At 51.1% G+C, this 25,949-nt stretch overlaps 12 non-coding genes across 12 annotated transcripts; all 12 read right to left on the bottom strand.

The window, feature by feature from the left end:
• Positions 1–1,097: 1,097 nt before the first annotated feature.
• Positions 1,098–1,169, bottom strand: trnap-agg (transfer RNA proline (anticodon AGG)). The gene has a single exon. It is a non-coding gene; the product is annotated as a tRNA-Pro (tRNA).
• Positions 1,170–3,286: 2,117 nt separating this feature from the next.
• On the bottom strand, positions 3,287–3,358 carry trnap-agg (transfer RNA proline (anticodon AGG)). Its single transcript has one exon. It is a non-coding gene; the product is annotated as a tRNA-Pro (tRNA).
• A 2,117-nt stretch (positions 3,359–5,475) lies between these two features.
• On the bottom strand, positions 5,476–5,547 carry trnap-agg (transfer RNA proline (anticodon AGG)). Its single transcript has one exon. It is a non-coding gene; the product is annotated as a tRNA-Pro (tRNA).
• Positions 5,548–7,664: 2,117 nt separating this feature from the next.
• Positions 7,665–7,736, bottom strand: trnap-agg (transfer RNA proline (anticodon AGG)). Its single transcript has one exon. It is a non-coding gene; the product is annotated as a tRNA-Pro (tRNA).
• A 2,117-nt stretch (positions 7,737–9,853) lies between these two features.
• trnap-agg (transfer RNA proline (anticodon AGG)) lies at positions 9,854–9,925 on the bottom strand. The gene has a single exon. It is a non-coding gene; the product is annotated as a tRNA-Pro (tRNA).
• Positions 9,926–12,042: 2,117 nt separating this feature from the next.
• Positions 12,043–12,114, bottom strand: trnap-agg (transfer RNA proline (anticodon AGG)). Its single transcript has one exon. It is a non-coding gene; the product is annotated as a tRNA-Pro (tRNA).
• A 2,117-nt stretch (positions 12,115–14,231) lies between these two features.
• On the bottom strand, positions 14,232–14,303 carry trnap-ugg (transfer RNA proline (anticodon UGG)). Its single transcript has one exon. It is a non-coding gene; the product is annotated as a tRNA-Pro (tRNA).
• Positions 14,304–16,420: 2,117 nt separating this feature from the next.
• Positions 16,421–16,492, bottom strand: trnap-agg (transfer RNA proline (anticodon AGG)). Its single transcript has one exon. It is a non-coding gene; the product is annotated as a tRNA-Pro (tRNA).
• A 2,117-nt stretch (positions 16,493–18,609) lies between these two features.
• trnap-agg (transfer RNA proline (anticodon AGG)) lies at positions 18,610–18,681 on the bottom strand. Its single transcript has one exon. It is a non-coding gene; the product is annotated as a tRNA-Pro (tRNA).
• Positions 18,682–20,798: 2,117 nt separating this feature from the next.
• Positions 20,799–20,870, bottom strand: trnap-agg (transfer RNA proline (anticodon AGG)). Its single transcript has one exon. It is a non-coding gene; the product is annotated as a tRNA-Pro (tRNA).
• A 2,117-nt stretch (positions 20,871–22,987) lies between these two features.
• trnap-agg (transfer RNA proline (anticodon AGG)) lies at positions 22,988–23,059 on the bottom strand. The gene has a single exon. It is a non-coding gene; the product is annotated as a tRNA-Pro (tRNA).
• A 2,117-nt stretch (positions 23,060–25,176) lies between these two features.
• Positions 25,177–25,248, bottom strand: trnap-agg (transfer RNA proline (anticodon AGG)). The gene has a single exon. It is a non-coding gene; the product is annotated as a tRNA-Pro (tRNA).
• Positions 25,249–25,949: the final 701 nt, after the last annotated feature.

Here is a 25,949-nt window from a genome sequence, read left to right on the forward strand (position 1 = left end):
TCCGTAAGCAAGAACTTCAGTGTTTGCAGTCACCCGATATGCCGATAGTCAAAGGAGCGCAAAACACGAAGCGTCAAAAGACAAGATGAGTTGATGGAAAGAGCGTTGAATTGATGAGCACAAAAGTTCAGCTCGTACAATAGGCAACGAAGGTCTCAGCGTCGACATCGCACTTGAAAGGACTGCCTTGCAGACCAAGGGCAGTGGGCGGTGCCCGGTAAGAGGGGCAGAGGCGGTAAGACATGATGCCGAGACGCATGAAGCGAGGGGGATTAGCTCAAATGGTAGAGCGCTCGCTTAGCATGCAAGAGGTAGCGGGATCGATGCCCGCATCCTCCAGGTCTGAGTTTGGATCTCCGGAAGCCCGGTGCTCTTGTTTAGCTTCTGCGACTTCTGACAGGTGCTCCTCCGTTGCGGAGAGAATGTCCTTCAGTTGTCAAGCGTTGAAGGGCCACACCTCCTTCCCAACCTCAGTCTGCACTGAGTGCGTCTCCGGCATTTTCTCGTCCAATTTGTCAGCTTAGCAAGTGAAAAGTATATCCGAGTGAAAACAGTGCTGATAATACTCTCACGAATTGTTAGAAGACGTGCTTTTGATCATCGATTGCTTAACAATCACATTCGTTCGACTTGAGCCATCAAGCTCGTAGTTTTCCTTCAAATCTTGAAAGCTCTCAGTGAGAACATCATAGGCTGCAGGACGCCCCGTAACTTGATTACTTCAACAGAAAGAAGAGCAGACAGCTCGACAAATATGTGAGGCGCAGAGAGCGCAAGGCGAGCCGCACACGTTTCGGTGGCTGAGAGAGGGCAGTTTTTGCTTCTGCATTTCCCAAGTAAGGACGCATGACAACAAGCGATCGCGGTGCTCATCTACGACACAGTGGTGATGAGTTTTCAGTACGTGTTCTTTTGAACGAGCAATGAGGTTGCCGCCTTGGACAGCTGACTGCGCGCTCTCATTGTGCCACGTGATGAGAATTCACCAGGCTCGTTCAGTCATTAGTCACATTCCATCGTTTGCCATAAGCAGACGCTGCGAAGTGATGTGGATATCAGTTCCCAGTCTTGTGGAAGAGGAGGAAAAGAGCACACGAGGGCTCGTCCGGGAGTTGAACCCGGGACCTCTCGCACCCTAAGCGAGAATCATACCACTAGACCAACGAGCCACAGCAGCACTTTCCATTTCAATCTGTCAGCGAGCTTGAGGATGGGGAGAGGCGCCATTCGTTCGTCCAGTCAGACCTTCATCAATAAGTCAAGAAAGCTGCAATTACACGACTGCCTTGCAGACGAAGGGCAGTGAACTGTGCCCGGTAAGAGGGGAACAAGCGGCACTAGGTGACGCCGAGGCATAAGTCCCAGCGAGGGGGGTTGGCTTGTATGGTACAGCGCTTGCTTTGCATGTGGGAGATAGCAGGATCAATTCCCGCATCCTCCAGGTGTGTGCTTAGAGCTTGATGTGCCGAAAGGCGTCCTTTAGCCTGTGGTCCCGCCTTACATGGAGAGCATCGTGCAGCTGTCAAGCGTTTCGCAGCCACGCCCCCTTTTCATCTTCTCTCTGGCTTAAGCGTCACTCCGCCCCTCTCTCTTGACATTTCATGTCAGCATGTCAGAAGTCCGAGTGACATTTTTAATGGCTGAGTGAGGGCACGATGCTGAAGCAGAGAGGCCACTTCAGCCACAGAGACTTGTGCTAGGTGAGATCTGAAAGACGGACTCGCAACAGAAACAGACCAAAAATGTATCGGTGAGATCAAAAGGCAAATGCAACATTCAGCAGAGGGCGTCTAAAGATTAGGGAACGGGCGACTGAAATCCATGTGAGGCAAACTTTCCGGTGTGTGTACTGCAGCTGGGCTTGTTGGCGTAATTGGTAGTGCGTCAGTCTCGTCATCTGAAGGGCCTGAGTTTGATCCTCACACGGGGCAGGGCTGCTTCCTCTCTTGCTCTTTTCAAACACTTGCGGCAACTGTTCGCTCATAACCACGTCTGGAATGCGTGACCTTTACACGGGCGAGAAGCAACGCCGCATCCCTTTTCTAAAGAACATTCACATTCAGAAATAAGTCAAGAAATTTGCCATTACTTTCGCTCGCACTGCTGTCAGCCTGCCCATGTTGCCAAAGAAAGATTCACTCGGCGTCAACATGACAGAACAGCGATCACTTGAAAACAATGTTCCACACTCCGTAAGCAAGAACTTCAGTGTTTGCAGTCACCCGATATGCTGATAGTCAAAGGAGCGCAAAACACGAAGCGTCAAAAGACAAGATGAGTTGATGGAAAGAGCGTTGAATTGATGAGCACAAAAGTTCAGCTCGTACAATAGGCAACGAAGGTCTCAGCGTCGTCATCGCACTTGAAAGGACTGCCTTGCAGACCAAGGGCAGTGGGCGGTGCCCGGTAAGAGGGGCAGAGGCGGTAAGACATGATGCCGAGACGCATGAAGCGAGGGGGATTAGCTCAAATGGTAGAGCGCTCGCTTAGCATGCAAGAGGTAGTGGGATCGATGCCCGCATCCTCCAGGTCTGAGTTTGGATCTCCGGAAGCCCGGTGCTCTTGTTTAGCTTCTGCGACTTCTGACAGGTGCTCCTCCGTTGCGGAGAGAATGTCCTTCAGTTGTCAAGCGTTGAAGGGCCACACCTCCTTCCCAACCTCAGTCTGCACTGAGTGCGTCTCCGGCATTTTCTCGTCCAATTTGTCAGCTTAGCAAGTGAAAAGTATATCCGAGTGAAAACAGTGCTGATAATACTCTCACGAATTGTTAGAAGACGTGCTTTTGATCATCGATTGCTTAACAATCACATTCGTTCGACTTGAGCCATCAAGCTCGTAGTTTTCCTTCAAATCTTGAAAGCTCTCAGTGAGAACATCATAGGCTGCAGGACGCCCCGTAACTTGATTACTTCAACAGAAAGAAGAGCAGACAGCTCGACAAATATGTGAGGCGCAGAGAGCGCAAGGCGAGCCGCACACGTTTCGGTGGCTGAGAGAGGGCAGTTTTTGCTTCTGCATTTCCCAAGTAAGGACGCATGACAACAAGCGATCGCGGTGCTCATCTACGACACAGTGGTGATGAGTTTTCAGTACGTGTTCTTTTGAACGAGCAATGAGGTTGCCGCCTTGGACAGCTGACTGCACGCTCTCATTGTGCCACGTGATGAGAATTCACCAGGCTCGTTCAGTCATTAGTCACATTCCATCGTTTGCCATAAGCAGACGCTGCGAAGTGATGTGGATATCAGTTCCCAGTCTTGTGGAAGAGGAGGAAAAGAGCACACGAGGGCTCGTCCGGGAGTTGAACCCGGGACCTCTCGCACCCTAAGCGAGAATCATACCACTAGACCAACGAGCCACAGCAGCACTTTCCATTTCAATCTGTCAGCGAGCTTGAGGATGGGGAGAGGCGCCATTCGTTCGTCCAGTCAGACCTTCATCAATAAGTCAAGAAAGCTGCAATTACACGACTGCCTTGCAGACGAAGGGCAGTGAACTGTGCCCGGTAAGAGGGGAACAAGCGGCACTAGGTGACGCCGAGGCATAAGTCCCAGCGAGGGGGGTTGGCTTGTATGGTACAGCGCTTGCTTTGCATGTGGGAGATAGCAGGATCAATTCCCGCATCCTCCAGGTGTGTGCTTAGAGCTTGATGTGCCGAAAGGCGTCCTTTAGCCTGTGGTCCCGCCTTACATGGAGAGCATCGTGCAGCTGTCAAGCGTTTCGCAGCCACGCCCCCTTTTCATCTTCTCTCTGGCTTAAGCGTCACTCCGCCCCTCTCTCTTGACATTTCATGTCAGCATGTCAGAAGTCCGAGTGACATTTTTAATGGCTGAGTGAGGGCACGATGCTGAAGCAGAGAGGCCACTTCAGCCACAGAGACTTGTGCTAGGTGAGATCTGAAAGACGGACTCGCAACAGAAACAGACCAAAAATGTATCGGTGAGATCAAAAGGCAAATGCAACATTCAGCAGAGGGCGTCTAAAGATTAGGGAACGGGCGACTGAAATCCATGTGAGGCAAACTTTCCGGTGTGTGTACTGCAGCTGGGCTTGTTGGCGTAATTGGTAGTGCGTCAGTCTCGTCATCTGAAGGGCCTGAGTTTGATCCTCACACGGGGCAGGGCTGCTTCCTCTCTTGCTCTTTTCAAACACTTGCGGCAACTGTTCGCTCATAACCACGTCTGGAATGCGTGACCTTTACACGGGCGAGAAGCAACGCCGCATCCCTTTTCTAAAGAACATTCACATTCAGAAATAAGTCAAGAAATTTGCCATTACTTTCGCTCGCACTGCTGTCAGCCTGCCCATGTTGCCAAAGAAAGATTCACTCGGCGTCAACATGACAGAACAGCGATCACTTGAAAACAATGTTCCACACTCCGTAAGCAAGAACTTCAGTGTTTGCAGTCACCCGATATGCTGATAGTCAAAGGAGCGCAAAACACGAAGCGTCAAAAGACAAGATGAGTTGATGGAAAGAGCGTTGAATTGATGAGCACAAAAGTTCAGCTCGTACAATAGGCAACGAAGGTCTCAGCGTCGTCATCGCACTTGAAAGGACTGCCTTGCAGACCAAGGGCAGTGGGCGGTGCCCGGTAAGAGGGGCAGAGGCGGTAAGACATGATGCCGAGACGCATGAAGCGAGGGGGATTAGCTCAAATGGTAGAGCGCTCGCTTAGCATGCAAGAGGTAGCGGGATCGATGCCCGCATCCTCCAGGTCTGAGTTTGGATCTCCGGAAGCCCGGTGCTCTTGTTTAGCTTCTGCGACTTCTGACAGGTGCTCCTCCGTTGCGGAGAGAATGTCCTTCAGTTGTCAAGCGTTGAAGGGCCACACCTCCTTCCCAACCTCAGTCTGCACTGAGTGCGTCTCCGGCATTTTCTCGTCCAATTTGTCAGCTTAGCAAGTGAAAAGTATATCCGAGTGAAAACAGTGCTGATAATACTCTCACGAATTGTTAGAAGACGTGCTTTTGATCATCGATTGCTTAACAATCACATTCGTTCGACTTGAGCCATCAAGCTCGTAGTTTTCCTTCAAATCTTGAAAGCTCTCAGTGAGAACATCATAGGCTGCAGGACGCCCCGTAACTTGATTACTTCAACAGAAAGAAGAGCAGACAGCTCGACAAATATGTGAGGCGCAGAGAGCGCAAGGCGAGCCGCACACGTTTCGGTGGCTGAGAGAGGGCAGTTTTTGCTTCTGCATTTCCAAGGAAAGGACGCATGACAACAAGCGATCGCGGTGCTCATCTACGACACAGTGGTGATGAGTTTTCAGTACGTGTTCTTTTGAACGAGCAATGAGGTTGCCGCCTTGGACAGCTGACTGCACGCTCTCATTGTGCCACGTGATGAGAATTCACCAGGCTCGTTCAGTCATTAGTCACATTCCATCGTTTGCCATAAGCAGACGCTGCGAAGTGATGTGGATATCAGTTCCCAGTCTTGTGGAAGAGGAGGAAAAGAGCACATGAGGGCTCGTCCGGGAGTTGAACCCGGGACCTCTCGCACCCTAAGCGAGAATCATACCACTAGACCAACGAGCCACAGCAGCACTTTCCATTTCAATCTGTCAGCGAGCTTGAGGATGGGGAGAGGCGCCATTCGCTCGTCCAGTCAGACCTTCATCAATAAGTCAAGAAAGCTGCAATTACACGACTGCCTTGCAGACGAAGGGCAGTGAACTGTGCCCGGTAAGAGGGGAACAAGCGGCACTAGGTGACGCCGAGGCATCAGTCCCAGCGAGGGGGGTTGGCTTGTATGGTACAGCGCTTGCTTTGCATGTGGGAGATAGCAGGATCAATTCCCGCATCCTCCAGGTCTGTGCTTAGAGCTTGATGTGCCGAAAGGCGTCCTTTAGCCTGTGGTCCCGCCTTACATGGAGAGCATCGTGCAGCTGTCAAGCGTTTCGCAGCCACGCCCCCTTTTCATCTTCTCTCTGGCTTAAGCGTCACTCCGCCCCTCTCTCTTGACATTTCATGTCAGCATGTCAGAAGTCCGAGTGACATTTTTAATGGCTGAGTGAGGGCACGATGCTGAAGCAGAGAGGCCACTTCAGCCACAGAGACTTGTGCTAGGTGAGATCTGAAAGACGGACTCGCAACAGAAACAGACCAAAAATGTATCGGTGAGATCAAAAGGCAAATGCAACATTCAGCAGAGGGCGTCTAAAGATTAGGGAACGGGCGACTGAAATCCATGTGAGGCAAACTTTCCGGTGTGTGTACTGCAGCTGGGCTTGTTGGCGTAATTGGTAGTGTGTCAGTCTCGTCATCTGAAGGGCCTGAGTTTGATCCTCACACGGGGCAGGGCTGCTTCCTCTCTTTCTCTTTTCAAACACTTGCGGCAACTGTTCGCTCATAACCACGTCTGGAATGCGTGACCTTTACACGGGCGAGAAGCAACGCCGCATCCCTTTTCTAAAGAACATTCACATTCAGAAATAAGTCAAGAAATTTGCCATTACTTTCGCTCGCACTGCTGTCAGCCTGCCCATGTTGCCAAAGAAAGATTCACTCGGCGTCAACATGACAGAACAGCGATCACTTGAAAACAATGTTCCACACTCCGTAAGCAAGAACTTCAGTGTTTGCAGTCACCCAATATGCCGATAGTCAAAGGAGCGCAAAACACGAAGCGTCAAAAGACAAGATGAGTTGATGGAAAGAGCGTTGAATTGATGAGCACAAAAGTTCAGCTCGTACAATAGGCAACGAAGGTCTCAGCGTCGTCATCGCACTTGAAAGGACTGCCTTGCAGACCAAGGGCAGTGGGCGGTGCCCGGTAAGAGGGGCAGAGGCGGTAAGACATGATGCCGAGACGCATGAAGCGAGGGGGATTAGCTCAAATGGTAGAGCGCTCGCTTAGCATGCAAGAGGTAGCGGGATCGATGCCCGCATCCTCCAGGTCTGAGTTTGGATCTCCGGAAGCCCGGTGCTCTTGTTTAGCTTCTGCGACTTCTGACAGGTGCTCCTCCGTTGCGGAGAGAATGTCCTTCAGTTGTCAAGCGTTGAAGGGCCACACCTCCTTCCCAACCTCAGTCTGCACTGAGTGCGTCTCCGGCATTTTCTCGTCCAATTTGTCAGCTTAGCAAGTGAAAAGTATATCCGAGTGAAAACAGTGCTGATAATACTCTCACGAATTGTTAGAAGACGTGCTTTTGATCATCGATTGCTTAACAATCACATTCGTTCGACTTGAGCCATCAAGCTCGTAGTTTTCCTTCAAATCTTGAAAGCTCTCAGTGAGAACATCATAGGCTGCAGGACGCCCCGTAACTTGATTACTTCAACAGAAAGAAGAGCAGACAGCTCGACAAATATGTGAGGCGCAGAGAGCGCAAGGCGAGCCGCACACGTTTCGGTGGCTGAGAGAGGGCAGTTTTTGCTTCTGCATTTCCCAAGTAAGGACGCATGACAACAAGCGATCGCGGTGCTCATCTACGACACAGTGGTGATGAGTTTTCAGTACGTGTTCTTTTGAACGAGCAATGAGGTTGCCGCCTTGGACAGCTGACTGCACGCTCTCATTGTGCCACGTGATGAGAATTCACCAGGCTCGTTCAGTCATTAGTCACATTCCATCGTTTGCCATAAGCAGACGCTGCGAAGTGATGTGGATATCAGTTCCCAGTCTTGTGGAAGAGGAGGAAAAGAGCACACGAGGGCTCGTCCGGGAGTTGAACCCGGGACCTCTCGCACCCTAAGCGAGAATCATACCACTAGACCAACGAGCCACAGCAGCACTTTCCATTTCAATCTGTCAGCGAGCTTGAGGATGGGGAGAGGCGCCATTCGCTCGTCCAGTCAGACCTTCATCAATAAGTCAAGAAAGCTGCAATTACACGACTGCCTTGCAGACGAAGGGCAGTGAACTGTGCCCGGTAAGAGGGGAACAAGCGGCACTAGGTGACGCCGAGGCATAAGTCCCAGCGAGGGGGGTTGGCTTGTATGGTACAGCGCTTGCTTTGCATGTGGGAGATAGCAGGATCAATTCCCGCATCCTCCAGGTGTGTGCTTAGAGCTTGATGTGCCGAAAGGCGTCCTTTAGCCTGTGGTCCCGCCTTACATGGAGAGCATCGTGCAGCTGTCAAGCGTTTCGCAGCCACGCCCCCTTTTCATCTTCTCTCTGGCTTAAGCGTCACTCCGCCCCTCTCTCTTGACATTTCATGTCAGCATGTCAGAAGTCCGAGTGACATTTTTAATGGCTGAGTGAGGGCACGATGCTGAAGCAGAGAGGCCACCTCAGCCACAGAGACTTGTGCTAGGTGAGATCTGAAAGACGGACTCGCAACAGAAACAGACCAAAAATGTATCGGTGAGATCAAAAGGCAAATGCAACATTCAGCAGAGGGCGTCTAAAGATTAGGGAACGGGCGACTGAAATCCATGTGAGGCAAACTTTCCGGTGTGTGTACTGCAGCTGGGCTTGTTGGCGTAATTGGTAGTGCGTCAGTCTCGTCATCTGAAGGGCCTGAGTTTGATCCTCACACGGGGCAGGGCTGCTTCCTCTCTTGCTCTTTTCAAACACTTGCGGCAACTGTTCGCTCATAACCACGTCTGGAATGCGTGACCTTTACACGGGCGAGAAGCAACGCCGCATCCCTTTTCTAAAGAACATTCACATTCAGAAATAAGTCAAGAAATTTGCCATTACTTTCGCTCGCACTGCTGTCAGCCTGCCCATGTTGCCAAAGAAAGATTCACTCGGCGTCAACATGACAGAACAGCGATCACTTGAAAACAATGTTCCACACTCCGTAAGCAAGAACTTCAGTGTTTGCAGTCACCCGATATGCCGATAGTCAAAGGAGCGCAAAACACGAAGCGTCAAAAGACAAGATGAGTTGATGGAAAGAGCGTTGAATTGATGAGCACAAAAGTTCAGCTCGTACAATAGGCAACGAAGGTCTCAGCGTCGTCATCGCACTTGAAAGGACTGCCTTGCAGACCAAGGGCAGTGGGCGGTGCCCGGTAAGAGGGGCAGAGGCGGTAAGACATGATGCCGAGACGCATGAAGCGAGGGGGATTAGCTCAAATGGTAGAGCGCTCGCTTAGCATGCAAGAGGTAGCGGGATCGATGCCCGCATCCTCCAGGTCTGAGTTTGGATCTCCGGAAGCCCGGTGCTCTTGTTTAGCTTCTGCGACTTCTGACAGGTGCTCCTCCGTTGCGGAGAGAATGTCCTTCAGTTGTCAAGCGTTGAAGGGCCACACCTCCTTCCCAACCTCAGTCTGCACTGAGTGCGTCTCCGGCATTTTCTCGTCCAATTTGTCAGCTTAGCAAGTGAAAAGTATATCCGAGTGAAAACAGTGCTGATAATACTCTCACGAATTGTTAGAAGACGTGCTTTTGATCATCGATTGCTTAACAATCACATTCGTTCGACTTGAGCCATCAAGCTCGTAGTTTTCCTTCAAATCTTGAAAGCTCTCAGTGAGAACATCATAGGCTGCAGGACGCCCCGTAACTTGATTACTTCAACAGAAAGAAGAGCAGACAGCTCGACAAATATGTGAGGCGCAGAGAGCGCAAGGCGAGCCGCACACGTTTCGGTGGCTGAGAGAGGGCAGTTTTTGCTTCTGCATTTCCAAGGAAAGGACGCATGACAACAAGCGATCGCGGTGCTCATCTACGACACAGTGGTGATGAGTTTTCAGTACGTGTTCTTTTGAACGAGCAATGAGGTTGCCGCCTTGGACAGCTGACTGCACGCTCTCATTGTGCCACGTGATGAGAATTCACCAGGCTCGTTCAGTCATTAGTCACATTCCATCGTTTGCCATAAGCAGACGCTGCGAAGTGATGTGGATATCAGTTCCCAGTCTTGTGGAAGAGGAGGAAAAGAGCACACGAGGGCTCGTCCGGGAGTTGAACCCGGGACCTCTCGCACCCTAAGCGAGAATCATACCACTAGACCAACGAGCCACAGCAGCACTTTCCATTTCAATCTGTCAGCGAGCTTGAGGATGGGGAGAGGCGCCATTCGCTCGTCCAGTCAGACCTTCATCAATAAGTCAAGAAAGCTGCAATTACACGACTGCCTTGCAGACGAAGGGCAGTGAACTGTGCCCGGTAAGAGGGGAACAAGCGGCACTAGGTGACGCCGAGGCATAAGTCCCAGCGAGGGGGGTTGGCTTGTATGGTACAGCGCTTGCTTTGCATGTGGGAGATAGCAGGATCAATTCCCGCATCCTCCAGGTGTGTGCTTAGAGCTTGATGTGCCGAAAGGCGTCCTTTAGCCTGTGGTCCCGCCTTACATGGAGAGCATCGTGCAGCTGTCAAGCGTTTCGCAGCCACGCCCCCTTTTCATCTTCTCTCTGGCTTAAGCGTCACTCCGCCCCTCTCTCTTGACATTTCATGTCAGCATGTCAGAAGTCCGAGTGACATTTTTAATGGCTGAGTGAGGGCACGATGCTGAAGCAGAGAGGCCACTTCAGCCACAGAGACTTGTGCTAGGTGAGATCTGAAAGACGGACTCGCAACAGAAACAGACCAAAAATGTATCGGTGAGATCAAAAGGCAAATGCAACATTCAGCAGAGGGCGTCTAAAGATTAGGGAACGGGTGACTGAAATCCATGTGAGGCAAACTTTCCGGTGTGTGTACTGCAGCTGGGCTTGTTGGCGTAATTGGTAGTGCGTCAGTCTCGTCATCTGAAGGGCCTGAGTTTGATCCTCACACGGGGCAGGGCTGCTTCCTCTCTTGCTCTTTTCAAACACTTGCGGCAACTGTTCGCTCATAACCACGTCTGGAATGCGTGACCTTTACACGGGCGAGAAGCAACGCCGCATCCCTTTTCTAAAGAACATTCACATTCAGAAATAAGTCAAGAAATTTGCCATTACTTTCGCTCGCACTGCTGTCAGCCTGCCCATGTTGCCAAAGAAAGATTCACTCGGCGTCAACATGACAGAACAGCGATCACTTGAAAACAATGTTCCACACTCCGTAAGCAAGAACTTCAGTGTTTGCAGTCACCCGATATGCCGATAGTCAAAGGAGCGCAAAACACGAAGCGTCAAAAGACAAGATGAGTTGATGGAAAGAGCGTTGAATTGATGAGCACAAAAGTTCAGCTCGTACAATAGGCAACGAAGGTCTCAGCGTCGTCATCGCACTTGAAAGGACTGCCTTGCAGACCAAGGGCAGTGGGCGGTGCCCGGTAAGAGGGGCAGAGGCGGTAAGACATGATGCCGAGACGCATGAAGCGAGGGGGATTAGCTCAAATGGTAGAGCGCTCGCTTAGCATGCAAGAGGTAGCGGGATCGATGCCCGCATCCTCCAGGTCTGAGTTTGGATCTCCGGAAGCCCGGTGCTCTTGTTTAGCTTCTGCGACTTCTGACAGGTGCTCCTCCGTTGCGGAGAGAATGTCCTTCAGTTGTCAAGCGTTGAAGGGCCACACCTCCTTCCCAACCTCAGTCTGCACTGAGTGCGTCTCCGGCATTTTCTCGTCCAATTTGTCAGCTTAGCAAGTGAAAAGTATATCCGAGTGAAAACAGTGCTGATAATACTCTCACGAATTGTTAGAAGACGTGCTTTTGATCATCGATTGCTTAACAATCACATTCGTTCGACTTGAGCCATCAAGCTCGTAGTTTTCCTTCAAATCTTGAAAGCTCTCAGTGAGAACATCATAGGCTGCAGGACGCCCCGTAACTTGATTACTTCAACAGAAAGAAGAGCAGACAGCTCGACAAATATGTGAGGCGCAGAGAGCGCAAGGCGAGCCGCACACGTTTCGGTGGCTGAGAGAGGGCAGTTTTTGCTTCTGCATTTCCCAAGTAAGGACGCATGACAACAAGCGATCGCGGTGCTCATCTACGACACAGTGGTGATGAGTTTTCAGTACGTGTTCTTTTGAACGAGCAATGAGGTTGCCGCCTTGGACAGCTGACTGCACGCTCTCATTGTGCCACGTGATGAGAATTCACCAGGCTCGTTCAGTCATTAGTCACATTCCATCGTTTGCCATAAGCAGACGCTGCGAAGTGATGTGGATATCAGTTCCCAGTCTTGTGGAAGAGGAGGAAAAGAGCACACGAGGGCTCGTCCGGGAGTTGAACCCGGGACCTCTCGCACCCTAAGCGAGAATCATACCACTAGACCAACGAGCCACAGCAGCACTTTCCATTTCAATCTGTCAGCGAGCTTGAGGATGGGGAGAGGCGCCATTCGCTCGTCCAGTCAGACCTTCATCAATAAGTCAAGAAAGCTGCAATTACACGACTGCCTTGCAGACGAAGGGCAGTGAACTGTGCCCGGTAAGAGGGGAACAAGCGGCACTAGGTGACGCCGAGGCATAAGTCCCAGCGAGGGGGGTTGGCTTGTATGGTACAGCGCTTGCTTTGCATGTGGGAGATAGCAGGATCAATTCCCGCATCCTCCAGGTGTGTGCTTAGAGCTTGATGTGCCGAAAGGCGTCCTTTAGCCTGTGGTCCCGCCTTACATGGAGAGCATCGTGCAGCTGTCAAGCGTTTCGCAGCCACGCCCCCTTTTCATCTTCTCTCTGGCTTAAGCGTCACTCCGCCCCTCTCTCTTGACATTTCATGTCAGCATGTCAGAAGTCCGAGTGACATTTTTAATGGCTGAGTGAGGGCACGATGCTGAAGCAGAGAGGCCACCTCAGCCACAGAGACTTGTGCTAGGTGAGATCTGAAAGACGGACTCGCAACAGAAACAGACCAAAAATGTATCGGTGAGATCAAAAGGCAAATGCAACATTCAGCAGAGGGCGTCTAAAGATTAGGGAACGGGCGACTGAAATCCATGTGAGGCAAACTTTCCGGTGTGTGTACTGCAGCTGGGCTTGTTGGCGTAATTGGTAGTGCGTCAGTCTCGTCATCTGAAGGGCCTGAGTTTGATCCTCACACGGGGCAGGGCTGCTTCCTCTCTTGCTCTTTTCAAACACTTGCGGCAACTGTTCGCTCATAACCACGTCTGGAATGCGTGACCTTTACACGGGCGAGAAGCAACGCCGCATCCCTTTTCTAAAGAACATTCACATTCAGAAATAAGTCAAGAAATTTGCCATTACTTTCGCTCGCACTGCTGTCAGCCTGCCCATGTTGCCAAAGAAAGATTCACTCGGCGTCAACATGACAGAACAGCGATCACTTGAAAACAATGTTCCACACTCCGTAAGCAAGAACTTCAGTGTTTGCAGTCACCCGATATGCCGATAGTCAAAGGAGCGCAAAACACGAAGCGTCAAAAGACAAGATGAGTTGATGGAAAGAGCGTTGAATTGATGAGCACAAAAGTTCAGCTCGTACAATAGGCAACGAAGGTCTCAGCGTCGTCATCGCACTTGAAAGGACTGCCTTGCAGACCAAGGGCAGTGGGCGGTGCCCGGTAAGAGGGGCAGAGGCGGTAAGACATGATGCCGAGACGCATGAAGCGAGGGGGATTAGCTCAAATGGTAGAGCGCTCGCTTAGCATGCAAGAGGTAGCGGGATCGATGCCCGCATCCTCCAGGTCTGAGTTTGGATCTCCGGAAGCCCGGTGCTCTTGTTTAGCTTCTGCGACTTCTGACAGGTGCTCCTCCGTTGCGGAGAGAATGTCCTTCAGTTGTCAAGCGTTGAAGGGCCACACCTCCTTCCCAACCTCAGTCTGCACTGAGTGCGTCTCCGGCATTTTCTCGTCCAATTTGTCAGCTTAGCAAGTGAAAAGTATATCCGAGTGAAAACAGTGCTGATAATACTCTCACGAATTGTTAGAAGACGTGCTTTTGATCATCGATTGCTTAACAATCACATTCGTTCGACTTGAGCCATCAAGCTCGTAGTTTTCCTTCAAATCTTGAAAGCTCTCAGTGAGAACATCATAGGCTGCAGGACGCCCCGTAACTTGATTACTTCAACAGAAAGAAGAGCAGACAGCTCGACAAATATGTGAGGCGCAGAGAGCGCAAGGCGAGCTGCACACGTTTCGGTGGCTGAGAGAGGGCAGTTTTTGCTTCTGCATTTCCCAAGTAAGGACGCATGACAACAAGCGATCGCGGTGCTCATCTACGACACAGTGGTGATGAGTTTTCAGTACGTGTTCTTTTGAACGAGCAATGAGGTTGCCGCCTTGGACAGCTGACTGCACGCTCTCATTGTGCCACGTGATGAGAATTCACCAGGCTCGTTCAGTCATTAGTCACATTCCATCGTTTGCCATAAGCAGACGCTGCGAAGTGATGTGGATATCAGTTCCCAGTCTTGTGGAAGAGGAGGAAAAGAGCACACGAGGGCTCGTCCGGGAGTTGAACCCGGGACCTCTCGCATCCAAAGCGAGAATCATACCACTAGACCAACGAGCCACAGCAGCACTTTCCATTTCAATCTGTCAGCGAGCTTGAGGATGGGGAGAGGCGCCATTCGCTCGTCCAGTCAGACCTTCATCAATAAGTCAAGAAAGCTGCAATTACATGACTGCCTTGCAGACGAAGGGCAGTGAACTGTGCCCGGTAAGAGGGGAACAAGCGGCACTAGGTGACGCCGAGGCATAAGTCCCAGCGAGGGGGGTTGGCTTGTATGGTACAGCGCTTGCTTTGCATGTGGGAGATAGCAGGATCAATTCCCGCATCCTCCAGGTGTGTGCTTAGAGCTTGATGTGCCGAAAGGTGTCCTTTAGCCTGTGGTCTCGCCTTACATGGAGAGCATCGTGCAGCTGTCCAGCGTTTCGCAGCCACGCCCCCTTTTCATCTTCTCTCTGGCTTAAGCGTCACTCCGCCCCTCTCTCTTGACATTTCATTTCAGCATGTCAGAAGTCCGAGTGACATTTTTAATGGCTGAGTGAGGGCACGATGCTGAAGCAGAGAGGCCACTTCAGCCACAGAGACTTGTGCTAGGTGAGATCTGAAAGACGGACTCGCAACAGAAACAGACCAAAAATGTATCGGTGAGATCAAAAGGCAAATGCAACATTCAGCAGAGGGCGTCTAAAGATTAGGGAACGGGCGACTGAAATCCATGTGAGGCAAACTTTCCGGTGTGTGTACTGCAGCTGGGCTTGTTGGCGTAATTGGTAGTGCGTCAGTCTCGTCATCTGAAGGGCCTGAGTTTGATCCTCACACGGGGCAGGGCTGCTTCCTCTCTTGCTCTTTTCAAACACTTGCGGCAACTGTTCGCTCATAACCACGTCTGGAATGCGTGACCTTTACACGGGCGAGAAGCAACGCCGCATCCCTTTTCTAAAGAACATTCACATTCAGAAATAAGTCAAGAAATTTGCCATTACTTTCGCTCGCACTGCTGTCAGCCTGCCCATGTTGCCAAAGAAAGATTCACTCGGCGTCAACATGACAGAACAGCGATCACTTGAAAACAATGTTCCACACTCCGTAAGCAAGAACTTCAGTGTTTGCAGTCACCCGATATGCCGATAGTCAAAGGAGCGCAAAACACGAAGCGTCAAAAGACAAGATGAGTTGATGGAAAGAGCGTTGAATTGATGAGCACAAAAGTTCAGCTCGTACAATAGGCAACGAAGGTCTCAGCGTCGTCATCGCACTTGAAAGGACTGCCTTGCAGACCAAGGGCAGTGGGCGGTGCCCGGTAAGAGGGGCAGAGGCGGTAAGACATGATGCCGAGACGCATGAAGCGAGGGGGATTCGCTCAAATGGTAGAGCGCTCGCTTAGCATGCAAGAGGTAGCGGGATCGATGCCCGCATCCTCCAGGTCTGAGTTTGGATCTCCGGAAGCCCGGTGCTCTTGTTTAGCTTCTGCGACTTCTGACAGGTGCTCCTCCGTTGCGGAGAGAATGTCCTTCAGTTGTCAAGCGTTGAAGGGCCACACCTCCTTCCCAACCTCAGTCTGCACTGAGTGCGTCTCCGGCATTTTCTCGTCCAATTTGTCAGCTTAGCAAGTGAAAAGTATATCCGAGTGAAAACAGTGCTGATAATACTCTCACGAATTGTTAGAAGACGTGCTTTTGATCATCGATTGCTTAACAATCACATTCGTTCGACTTGAGCCATCAAGCTCGTAGTTTTCCTTCAAATCTTGAAAGCTCTCAGTGAGAACATCATAGGCTGCAGGACGCCCCGTAACTTGATTACTTCAACAGAAAGAAGAGCAGACAGCTCGACAAATATGTGAGGCGCAGAGAGCGCAAGGCGAGCCGCACACGTTTCGGTGGCTGAGAGAGGGCAGTTTTTGCTTCTGCATTTCCCAAGTAAGGACGCATGACAACAAGCGATCGCGGTGCTCATCTACGACACAGTGGTGATGAGTTTTCAGTACGTGTTCTTTTGAACGAGCAATGAGGTTGCCGCCTTGGACAGCTGACTGCACGCTCTCATTGTGCCACGTGATGAGAATTCACCAGGCTCGTTCAGTCATTAGTCACATTCCATCGTTTGCCATAAGCAGACGCTGCGAAGTGATGTGGATATCAGTTCCCAGTCTTGTGGAAGAGGAGGAAAAGAGCACACGAGGGCTCGTCCGGGAGTTGAACCCGGGACCTCTCGCACCCTAAGCGAGAATCATACCACTAGACCAACGAGCCACAGCAGCACTTTCCATTTCAATCTGTCAGCGAGCTTGAGGATGGGGAGAGGCGCCATTCGCTCGTCCAGTCAGACCTTCATCAATAAGTCAAGAAAGCTGCAATTACACGACTGCCTTGCAGACGAAGGGCAGTGAACTGTGCCCGGTAAGAGGGGAACAAGCGGCACTAGGTGACGCCGAGGCATAAGTCCCAGCGAGGGGGGTTGGCTTGTATGGTACAGCGCTTGCTTTGCATGTGGGAGATAGCAGGATCAATTCCCGCATCCTCCAGGTGTGTGCTTAGAGCTTGATGTGCCGAAAGGTGTCCTTTAGCCTGTGGTCTCGCCTTACATGGAGAGCATCGTGCAGCTGTCCAGCGTTTCGCAGCCACGCCCCCTTTTCATCTTCTCTCTGGCTTAAGCGTCACTCCGCCCCTCTCTCTTGACATTTCATGTCAGCATGTCAGAAGTCCGAGTGACATTTTTAATGGCTGAGTGAGGGCACGATGCTGAAGCAGAGAGGCCACTTCAGCCACAGAGACTTGTGCTAGGTGAGATCTGAAAGACGGACTCGCAACAGAAACAGACCAAAAATGTATCGGTGAGATCAAAAGGCAAATGCAACATTCAGCAGAGGGCGTCTAAAGATTAGGGAACGGGTGACTGAAATCCATGTGAGGCAAACTTTCCGGTGTGTGTACTGCAGCTGGGCTTGTTGGCGTAATTGGTAGTGCGTCAGTCTCGTCATCTGAAGGGCCTGAGTTTGATCCTCACACGGGGCAGGGCTGCTTCCTCTCTTGCTCTTTTCAAACACTTGCGGCAACTGTTCGCTCATAACCACGTCTGGAATGCGTGACCTTTACACGGGCGAGAAGCAACGCCGCATCCCTTTTCTAAAGAACATTCACATTCAGAAATAAGTCAAGAAATTTGCCATTACTTTCGCTCGCACTGCTGTCAGCCTGCCCATGTTGCCAAAGAAAGATTCACTCGGCGTCAACATGACAGAACAGCGATCACTTGAAAACAATGTTCCACACTCCGTAAGCAAGAACTTCAGTGTTTGCAGTCACCCGATATGCCGATAGTCAAAGGAGCGCAAAACACGAAGCGTCAAAAGACAAGATGAGTTGATGGAAAGAGCGTTGAATTGATGAGCACAAAAGTTCAGCTCGTACAATAGGCAACGAAGGTCTCAGCGTCGTCATCGCACTTGAAAGGACTGCCTTGCAGACCAAGGGCAGTGGGCGGTGCCCGGTAAGAGGGGCAGAGGCGGTAAGACATGATGCCGAGACGCATGAAGCGAGGGGGATTAGCTCAAATGGTAGAGCGCTCGCTTAGCATGCAAGAGGTAGCGGGATCGATGCCCGCATCCTCCAGGTCTGAGTTTGGATCTCCGGAAGCCCGGTGCTCTTGTTTAGCTTCTGCGACTTCTGACAGGTACTCCTCCGTTGCGGAGAGAATGTCCTTCAGTTGTCAAGCGTTGAAGGGCCACACCTCCTTCCCAACCTCAGTCTGCACTGAGTGCGTCTCCGGCATTTTCTCGTCCAATTTGTCAGCTTAGCAAGTGAAAAGTATATCCGAGTGAAAACAGTGCTGATAATACTCTCACGAATTGTTAGAAGACGTGCTTTTGATCATCGATTGCTTAACAATCACATTCGTTCGACTTGAGCCATCAAGCTCGTAGTTTTCCTTCAAATCTTGAAAGCTCTCAGTGAGAACATCATAGGCTGCAGGACGCCCCGTAACTTGATTACTTCAACAGAAAGAAGAGCAGACAGCTCGACAAATATGTGAGGCGCAGAGAGCGCAAGGCGAGCCGCACACGTTTCGGTGGCTGAGAGAGGGCAGTTTTTGCTTCTGCATTTCCCAAGTAAGGACGCATGACAACAAGCGATCGCGGTGCTCATCTACGACACAGTGGTGATGAGTTTTCAGTACGTGTTCTTTTGAACGAGCAATGAGGTTGCCGCCTTGGACAGCTGACTGCACGCTCTCATTGTGCCACGTGATGAGAATTCACCAGGCTCGTTCAGTCATTAGTCACATTCCATCGTTTGCCATAAGCAGACGCTGCGAAGTGATGTGGATATCAGTTCCCAGTCTTGTGGAAGAGGAGGAAAAGAGCACACGAGGGCTCGTCCGGGAGTTGAACCCGGGACCTCTCGCACCCTAAGCGAGAATCATACCACTAGACCAACGAGCCACAGCAGCACTTTCCATTTCAATCTGTCAGCGAGCTTGAGGATGGGGAGAGGCGCCATTCGCTCGTCCAGTCAGACCTTCATCAATAAGTCAAGAAAGCTGCAATTACACGACTGCCTTGCAGACGAAGGGCAGTGAACTGTGCCCGGTAAGAGGGGAACAAGCGGCACTAGGTGACGCCGAGGCATAAGTCCCAGCGAGGGGGGTTGGCTTGTATGGTACAGCGCTTGCTTTGCATGTGGGAGATAGCAGGATCAATTCCCGCATCCTCCAGGTGTGTGCTTAGAGCTTGATGTGCCGAAAGGCGTCCTTTAGCCTGTGGTCCCGCCTTACATGGAGAGCATCGTGCAGCTGTCAAGCGTTTCGCAGCCACGCCCCCTTTTCATCTTCTCTCTGGCTTAAGCGTCACTCCGCCCCTCTCTCTTGACATTTCATGTCAGCATGTCAGAAGTCCGAGTGACATTTTTAATGGCTGAGTGAGGGCACGATGCTGAAGCAGAGAGGCCACCTCAGCCACAGAGACTTGTGCTAGGTGAGATCTGAAAGACGGACTCGCAACAGAAACAGACCAAAAATGTATCGGTGAGATCAAAAGGCAAATGCAACATTCAGCAGAGGGCGTCTAAAGATTAGGGAACGGGCGACTGAAATCCATGTGAGGCAAACTTTCCGGTGTGTGTACTGCAGCTGGGCTTGTTGGCGTAATTGGTAGTGCGTCAGTCTCGTCATCTGAAGGGCCTGAGTTTGATCCTCACACGGGGCAGGGCTGCTTCCTCTCTTGCTCTTTTCAAACACTTGCGGCAACTGTTCGCTCATAACCACGTCTGGAATGCGTGACCTTTACACGGGCGAGAAGCAACGCCGCATCCCTTTTCTAAAGAACATTCACATTCAGAAATAAGTCAAGAAATTTGCCATTACTTTCGCTCGCACTGCTGTCAGCCTGCCCATGTTGCCAAAGAAAGATTCACTCGGCGTCAACATGACAGAACAGCGATCACTTGAAAACAATGTTCCACACTCCGTAAGCAAGAACTTCAGTGTTTGCAGTCACCCGATATGCCGATAGTCAAAGGAGCGCAAAACACGAAGCGTCAAAAGACAAGATGAGTTGATGGAAAGAGCGTTGAATTGATGAGCACAAAAGTTCAGCTCGTACAATAGGCAACGAAGGTCTCAGCGTCGTCATCGCACTTGAAAGGACTGCCTTGCAGACCAAGGGCAGTGGGCGGTGCCCGGTAAGAGGGGCAGAGGCGGTAAGACATGATGCCGAGACGCATGAAGCGAGGGGGATTAGCTCAAATGGTAGAGCGCTCGCTTAGCATGCAAGAGGTAGCGGGATCGATGCCCGCATCCTCCAGGTCTGAGTTTGGATCTCCGGAAGCCCGGTGCTCTTGTTTAGCTTCTGCGACTTCTGACAGGTGCTCCTCCGTTGCGGAGAGAATGTCCTTCAGTTGTCAAGCGTTGAAGGGCCACACCTCCTTCCCAACCTCAGTCTGCACTGAGTGCGTCTCCGGCATTTTCTCGTCCAATTTGTCAGCTTAGCAAGTGAAAAGTATATCCGAGTGAAAACAGTGCTGATAATACTCTCACGAATTGTTAGAAGACGTGCTTTTGATCATCGATTGCTTAACAATCACATTCGTTCGACTTGAGCCATCAAGCTCGTAGTTTTCCTTCAAATCTTGAAAGCTCTCAGTGAGAACATCATAGGCTGCAGGACGCCCCGTAACTTGATTACTTCAACAGAAAGAAGAGCAGACAGCTCGACAAATATGTGAGGCGCAGAGAGCGCAAGGCGAGCCGCACACGTTTCGGTGGCTGAGAGAGGGCAGTTTTTGCTTCTGCATTTCCCAAGTAAGGACGCATGACAACAAGCGATCGCGGTGCTCATCTACGACACAGTGGTGATGAGTTTTCAGTACGTGTTCTTTTGAACGAGCAATGAGGTTGCCGCCTTGGACAGCTGACTGCACGCTCTCATTGTGCCACGTGATGAGAATTCACCAGGCTCGTTCAGTCATTAGTCACATTCCATCGTTTGCCATAAGCAGACGCTGCGAAGTGATGTGGATATCAGTTCCCAGTCTTGTGGAAGAGGAGGAAAAGAGCACACGAGGGCTCGTCCGGGAGTTGAACCCGGGACCTCTCGCACCCTAAGCGAGAATCATACCACTAGACCAACGAGCCACAGCAGCACTTTCCATTTCAATCTGTCAGCGAGCTTGAGGATGGGGAGAGGCGCCATTCGCTCGTCCAGTCAGACCTTCATCAATAAGTCAAGAAAGCTGCAATTACACGACTGCCTTGCAGACGAAGGGCAGTGAACTGTGCCCGGTAAGAGGGGAACAAGCGGCACTAGGTGACGCCGAGGCATAAGTCCCAGCGAGGGGGGTTGGCTTGTATGGTACAGCGCTTGCTTTGCATGTGGGAGATAGCAGGATCAATTCCCGCATCCTCCAGGTGTGTGCTTAGAGCTTGATGTGCCGAAAGGCGTCCTTTAGCCTGTGGTCCCGCCTTACATGGAGAGCATCGTGCAGCTGTCAAGCGTTTCGCAGCCACGCCCCCTTTTCATCTTCTCTCTGGCTTAAGCGTCACTCCGCCCCTCTCTCTTGACATTTCATGTCAGCATGTCAGAAGTCCGAGTGACATTTTTAATGGCTGAGTGAGGGCACGATGCTGAAGCAGAGAGGCCACCTCAGCCACAGAGACTTGTGCTAGGTGAGATCTGAAAGACGGACTCGCAACAGAAACAGACCAAAAATGTATCGGTGAGATCAAAAGGCAAATGCAACATTCAGCAGAGGGCGTCTAAAGATTAGGGAACGGGCGACTGAAATCCATGTGAGGCAAACTTTCCGGTGTGTGTACTGCAGCTGGGCTTGTTGGCGTAATTGGTAGTGCGTCAGTCTCGTCATCTGAAGGGCCTGAGTTTGATCCTCACACGGGGCAGGGCTGCTTCCTCTCTTGCTCTTTTCAAACACTTGCGGCAACTGTTCGCTCATAACCACGTCTGGAATGCGTGACCTTTACACGGGCGAGAAGCAACGCCGCATCCCTTTTCTAAAGAACATTCACATTCAGAAATAAGTCAAGAAATTTGCCATTACTTTCGCTCGCACTGCTGTCAGCCTGCCCATGTTGCCAAAGAAAGATTCACTCGGCGTCAACATGACAGAACAGCGATCACTTGAAAACAATGTTCCACACTCCGTAAGCAAGAACTTCAGTGTTTGCAGTCACCCGATATGCCGATAGTCAAAGGAGCGCAAAACACGAAGCGTCAAAAGACAAGATGAGTTGATGGAAAGAGCGTTGAATTGATGAGCACAAAAGTTCAGCTCGTACAATAGGCAACGAAGGTCTCAGCGTCGTCATCGCACTTGAAAGGACTGCCTTGCAGACCAAGGGCAGTGGGCGGTGCCCGGTAAGAGGGGCAGAGGCGGTAAGACATGATGCCGAGACGCATGAAGCGAGGGGGATTAGCTCAAATGGTAGAGCGCTCGCTTAGCATGCAAGAGGTAGCGGGATCGATGCCCGCATCCTCCAGGTCTGAGTTTGGATCTCCGGAAGCCCGGTGCTCTTGTTTAGCTTCTGCGACTTCTGACAGGTGCTCCTCCGTTGCGGAGAGAATGTCCTTCAGTTGTCAAGCGTTGAAGGGCCACACCTCCTTCCCAACCTCAGTCTGCACTGAGTGCGTCTCCGGCATTTTCTCGTCCAATTTGTCAGCTTAGCAAGTGAAAAGTATATCCGAGTGAAAACAGTGCTGATAATACTCTCACGAATTGTTAGAAGACGTGCTTTTGATCATCGATTGCTTAACAATCACATTCGTTCGACTTGAGCCATCAAGCTCGTAGTTTTCCTTCAAATCTTGAAAGCTCTCAGTGAGAACATCATAGGCTGCAGGACGCCCCGTAACTTGATTACTTCAACAGAAAGAAGAGCAGACAGCTCGACAAATATGTGAGGCGCAGAGAGCGCAAGGCGAGCCGCACACGTTTCGGTGGCTGAGAGAGGGCAGTTTTTGCTTCTGCATTTCCCAAGTAAGGACGCATGACAACAAGCGATCGCGGTGCTCATCTACGACACAGTGGTGATGAGTTTTCAGTACGTGTTCTTTTGAACGAGCAATGAGGTTGCCGCCTTGGACAGCTGACTGCACGCTCTCATTGTGCCACGTGATGAGAATTCACCAGGCTCGTTCAGTCATTAGTCACATTCCATCGTTTGCCATAAGCAGACGCTGCGAAGTGATGTGGATATCAGTTCCCAGTCTTGTGGAAGAGGAGGAAAAGAGCACACGAGGGCTCGTCCGGGAGTTGAACCCGGGACCTCTCGCACCCTAAGCGAGAATCATACCACTAGACCAACGAGCCACAGCAGCACTTTCCATTTCAATCTGTCAGCGAGCTTGAGGATGGGGAGAGGCGCCATTCGCTCGTCCAGTCAGACCTTCATCAATAAGTCAAGAAAGCTGCAATTACACGACTGCCTTGCAGACGAAGGGCAGTGAACTGTGCCTGGTAAGAGGGGAACAAGCGGCACTAGGTGACGCCGAGGCATAAGTCCCAGCGAGGGGGGTTGGCTTGTATGGTACAGCGCTTGCTTTGCATGTGGGAGATAGCAGGATCAATTCCCGCATCCTCCAGGTGTGTGCTTAGAGCTTGATGTGCCGAAAGGCGTCCTTTAGCCTGTGGTCCCGCCTTACATGGAGAGCATCGTGCAGCTGTCAAGCGTTTCGCAGCCACGCCCCCTTTTCATCTTCTCTCTGGCTTAAGCGTCACTCCGCCCCTCTCTCTTGACATTTCATGTCAGCATGTCAGAAGTCCGAGTGACATTTTTAATGGCTGAGTGAGGGCACGATGCTGAAGCAGAGAGGCCACCTCAGCCACAGAGACTTGTGCTAGGTGAGATCTGAAAGACGGACTCGCAACAGAAACAGACCAAAAATGTATCGGTGAGATCAAAAGGCAAATGCAACATTCAGCAGAGGGCGTCTAAAGATTAGGGAACGGGCGACTGAAATCCATGTGAGGCAAACTTTCCGGTGTGTGTACTGCAGCTGGGCTTGTTGGCGTAATTGGTAGTGCGTCAGTCTCGTCATCTGAAGGGCCTGAGTTTGATCCTCACACGGGGCAGGGCTGCTTCCTCTCTTGCTCTTTTCAAACACTTGCGGCAACTGTTCGCTCATAACCACGTCTGGAATGCGTGACCTTTACACGGGCGAGAAGCAACGCCGCATCCCTTTTCTAAAGAACATTCACATTCAGAAATAAGTCAAGAAATTTGCCATTACTTTCGCTCGCACTGCTGTCAGCCTGCCCATGTTGCCAAAGAAAGATTCACTCGGCGTCAACATGACAGAACAGCGATCACTTGAAAACAATGTTCCACACTCCGTAAGCAAGAACTTCAGTGTTTGCAGTCACCCGATATGCCGATAGTCAAAGGAGCGCAAAACACGAAGCGTCAAAAGACAAGATGAGTTGATGGAAAGAGCGTTGAATTGATGAGCACAAAAGTTCAGCTCGTACAATAGGCAACGAAGGTCTCAGCGTCGTCATCGCACTTGAAAGGACTGCCTTGCAGACCAAGGGCAGTGGGCGGTGCCCGGTAAGAGGGGCAGAGGCGGTAAGACATGATGCCGAGACGCATGAAGCGAGGGGGATTAGCTCAAATGGTAGAGCGCTCGCTTAGCATGCAAGAGGTAGCGGGATCGATGCCCGCATCCTCCAGGTCTGAGTTTGGATCTCCGGAAGCCCGGTGCTCTTGTTTAGCTTCTGCGACTTCTGACAGGTGCTCCTCCGTTGCGGAGAGAATGTCCTTCAGTTGTCAAGCGTTGAAGGGCCACACCTCCTTCCCAACCTCAGTCTGCACTGAGTGCGTCTCCGGCATTTTCTCGTCCAATTTGTCAGCTTAGCAAGTGAAAAGTATATCCGAGTGAAAACGGTGCTGATAATACTCTCACGAATTGTTAGAAGACGTGCTTTTGATCATCGATTGCTTAACAATCACATTCGTTCGACTTGAGCCATCAAGCTCGTAGTTTTCCTTCAAATCTTGAAAGCTCTCAGTGAGAACATCATAGGCTGCAGGACGCCCCGTAACTTGATTACTTCAACAGAAAGAAGAGCAGACAGCTCGACAAATATGTGAGGCGCAGAGAGCGCAAGGCGAGCCGCACACGTTTCGGTGGCTGAGAGAGGGCAGTTTTTGCTTCTGCATTTCCCAAGTAAGGACGCATGACAACAAGCGATCGCGGTGCTCATCTACGACACAGTGGTGATGAGTTTTCAGTACGTGTTCTTTTGAACGAGCAATGAGGTTGCCGCCTTGGACAGCTGACTGCACGCTCTCATTGTGCCACGTGATGAGAATTCACCAGGCTCGTTCAGTCATTAGTCACATTCCATCGTTTGCCATAAGCAGACGCTGCGAAGTGATGTGGATATCAGTTCCCAGTCTTGTGGAAGAGGAGGAAAAGAGCACACGAGGGCTCGTCCGGGAGTTGAACCCGGGACCTCTCGCACCCTAAGCGAGAATCATACCACTAGACCAACGAGCCACAGCAGCACTTTCCATTTCAATCTGTCAGCGAGCTTGAGGATGGGGAGAGGCGCCATTCGCTCGTCCAGTCAGACCTTCATCAATAAGTCAAGAAAGCTGCAATTACACGACTGCCTTGCAGACGAAGGGCAGTGAACTGTGCCCGGTAAGAGGGGAACAAGCGGCACTAGGTGACGCCGAGGCATAAGTCCCAGCGAGGGGGGTTGGCTTGTATGGTACAGCGCTTGCTTTGCATGTGGGAGATAGCAGGATCAATTCCCGCATCCTCCAGGTGTGTGCTTAGAGCTTGATGTGCCGAAAGGCGTCCTTTAGCCTGTGGTCCCGCCTTACATGGAGAGCATCGTGCAGCTGTCAAGCGTTTCGCAGCCACGCCCCCTTTTCATCTTCTCTCTGGCTTAAGCGTCACTCCGCCCCTCTCTCTTGACATTTCATGTCAGCATGTCAGAAGTCCGAGTGACATTTTTAATGGCTGAGTGAGGGCACGATGCTGAAGCAGAGAGGCCACCTCAGCCACAGAGACTTGTGCTAGGTGAGATCTGAAAGACGGACTCGCAACAGAAACAGACCAAAAATGTATCGGTGAGATCAAAAGGCAAATGCAACATTCAGCAGAGGGCGTCTAAAGATTAGGGAACGGGCGACTGAAATCCATGTGAGGCAAACTTTCCGGTGTGTGTACTGCAGCTGGGCTTGTTGGCG

The sequence above is a fragment of the Lepisosteus platostomus genome (genome assembly GCF_059453375.1).
Source record: "Lepisosteus platostomus isolate fLepPlt1 chromosome 5 unlocalized genomic scaffold, fLepPlt1.hap1 SUPER_5_unloc_3, whole genome shotgun sequence".
Classification (NCBI taxonomy): Eukaryota; Metazoa; Chordata; class Actinopteri; order Semionotiformes; family Lepisosteidae; genus Lepisosteus; species Lepisosteus platostomus.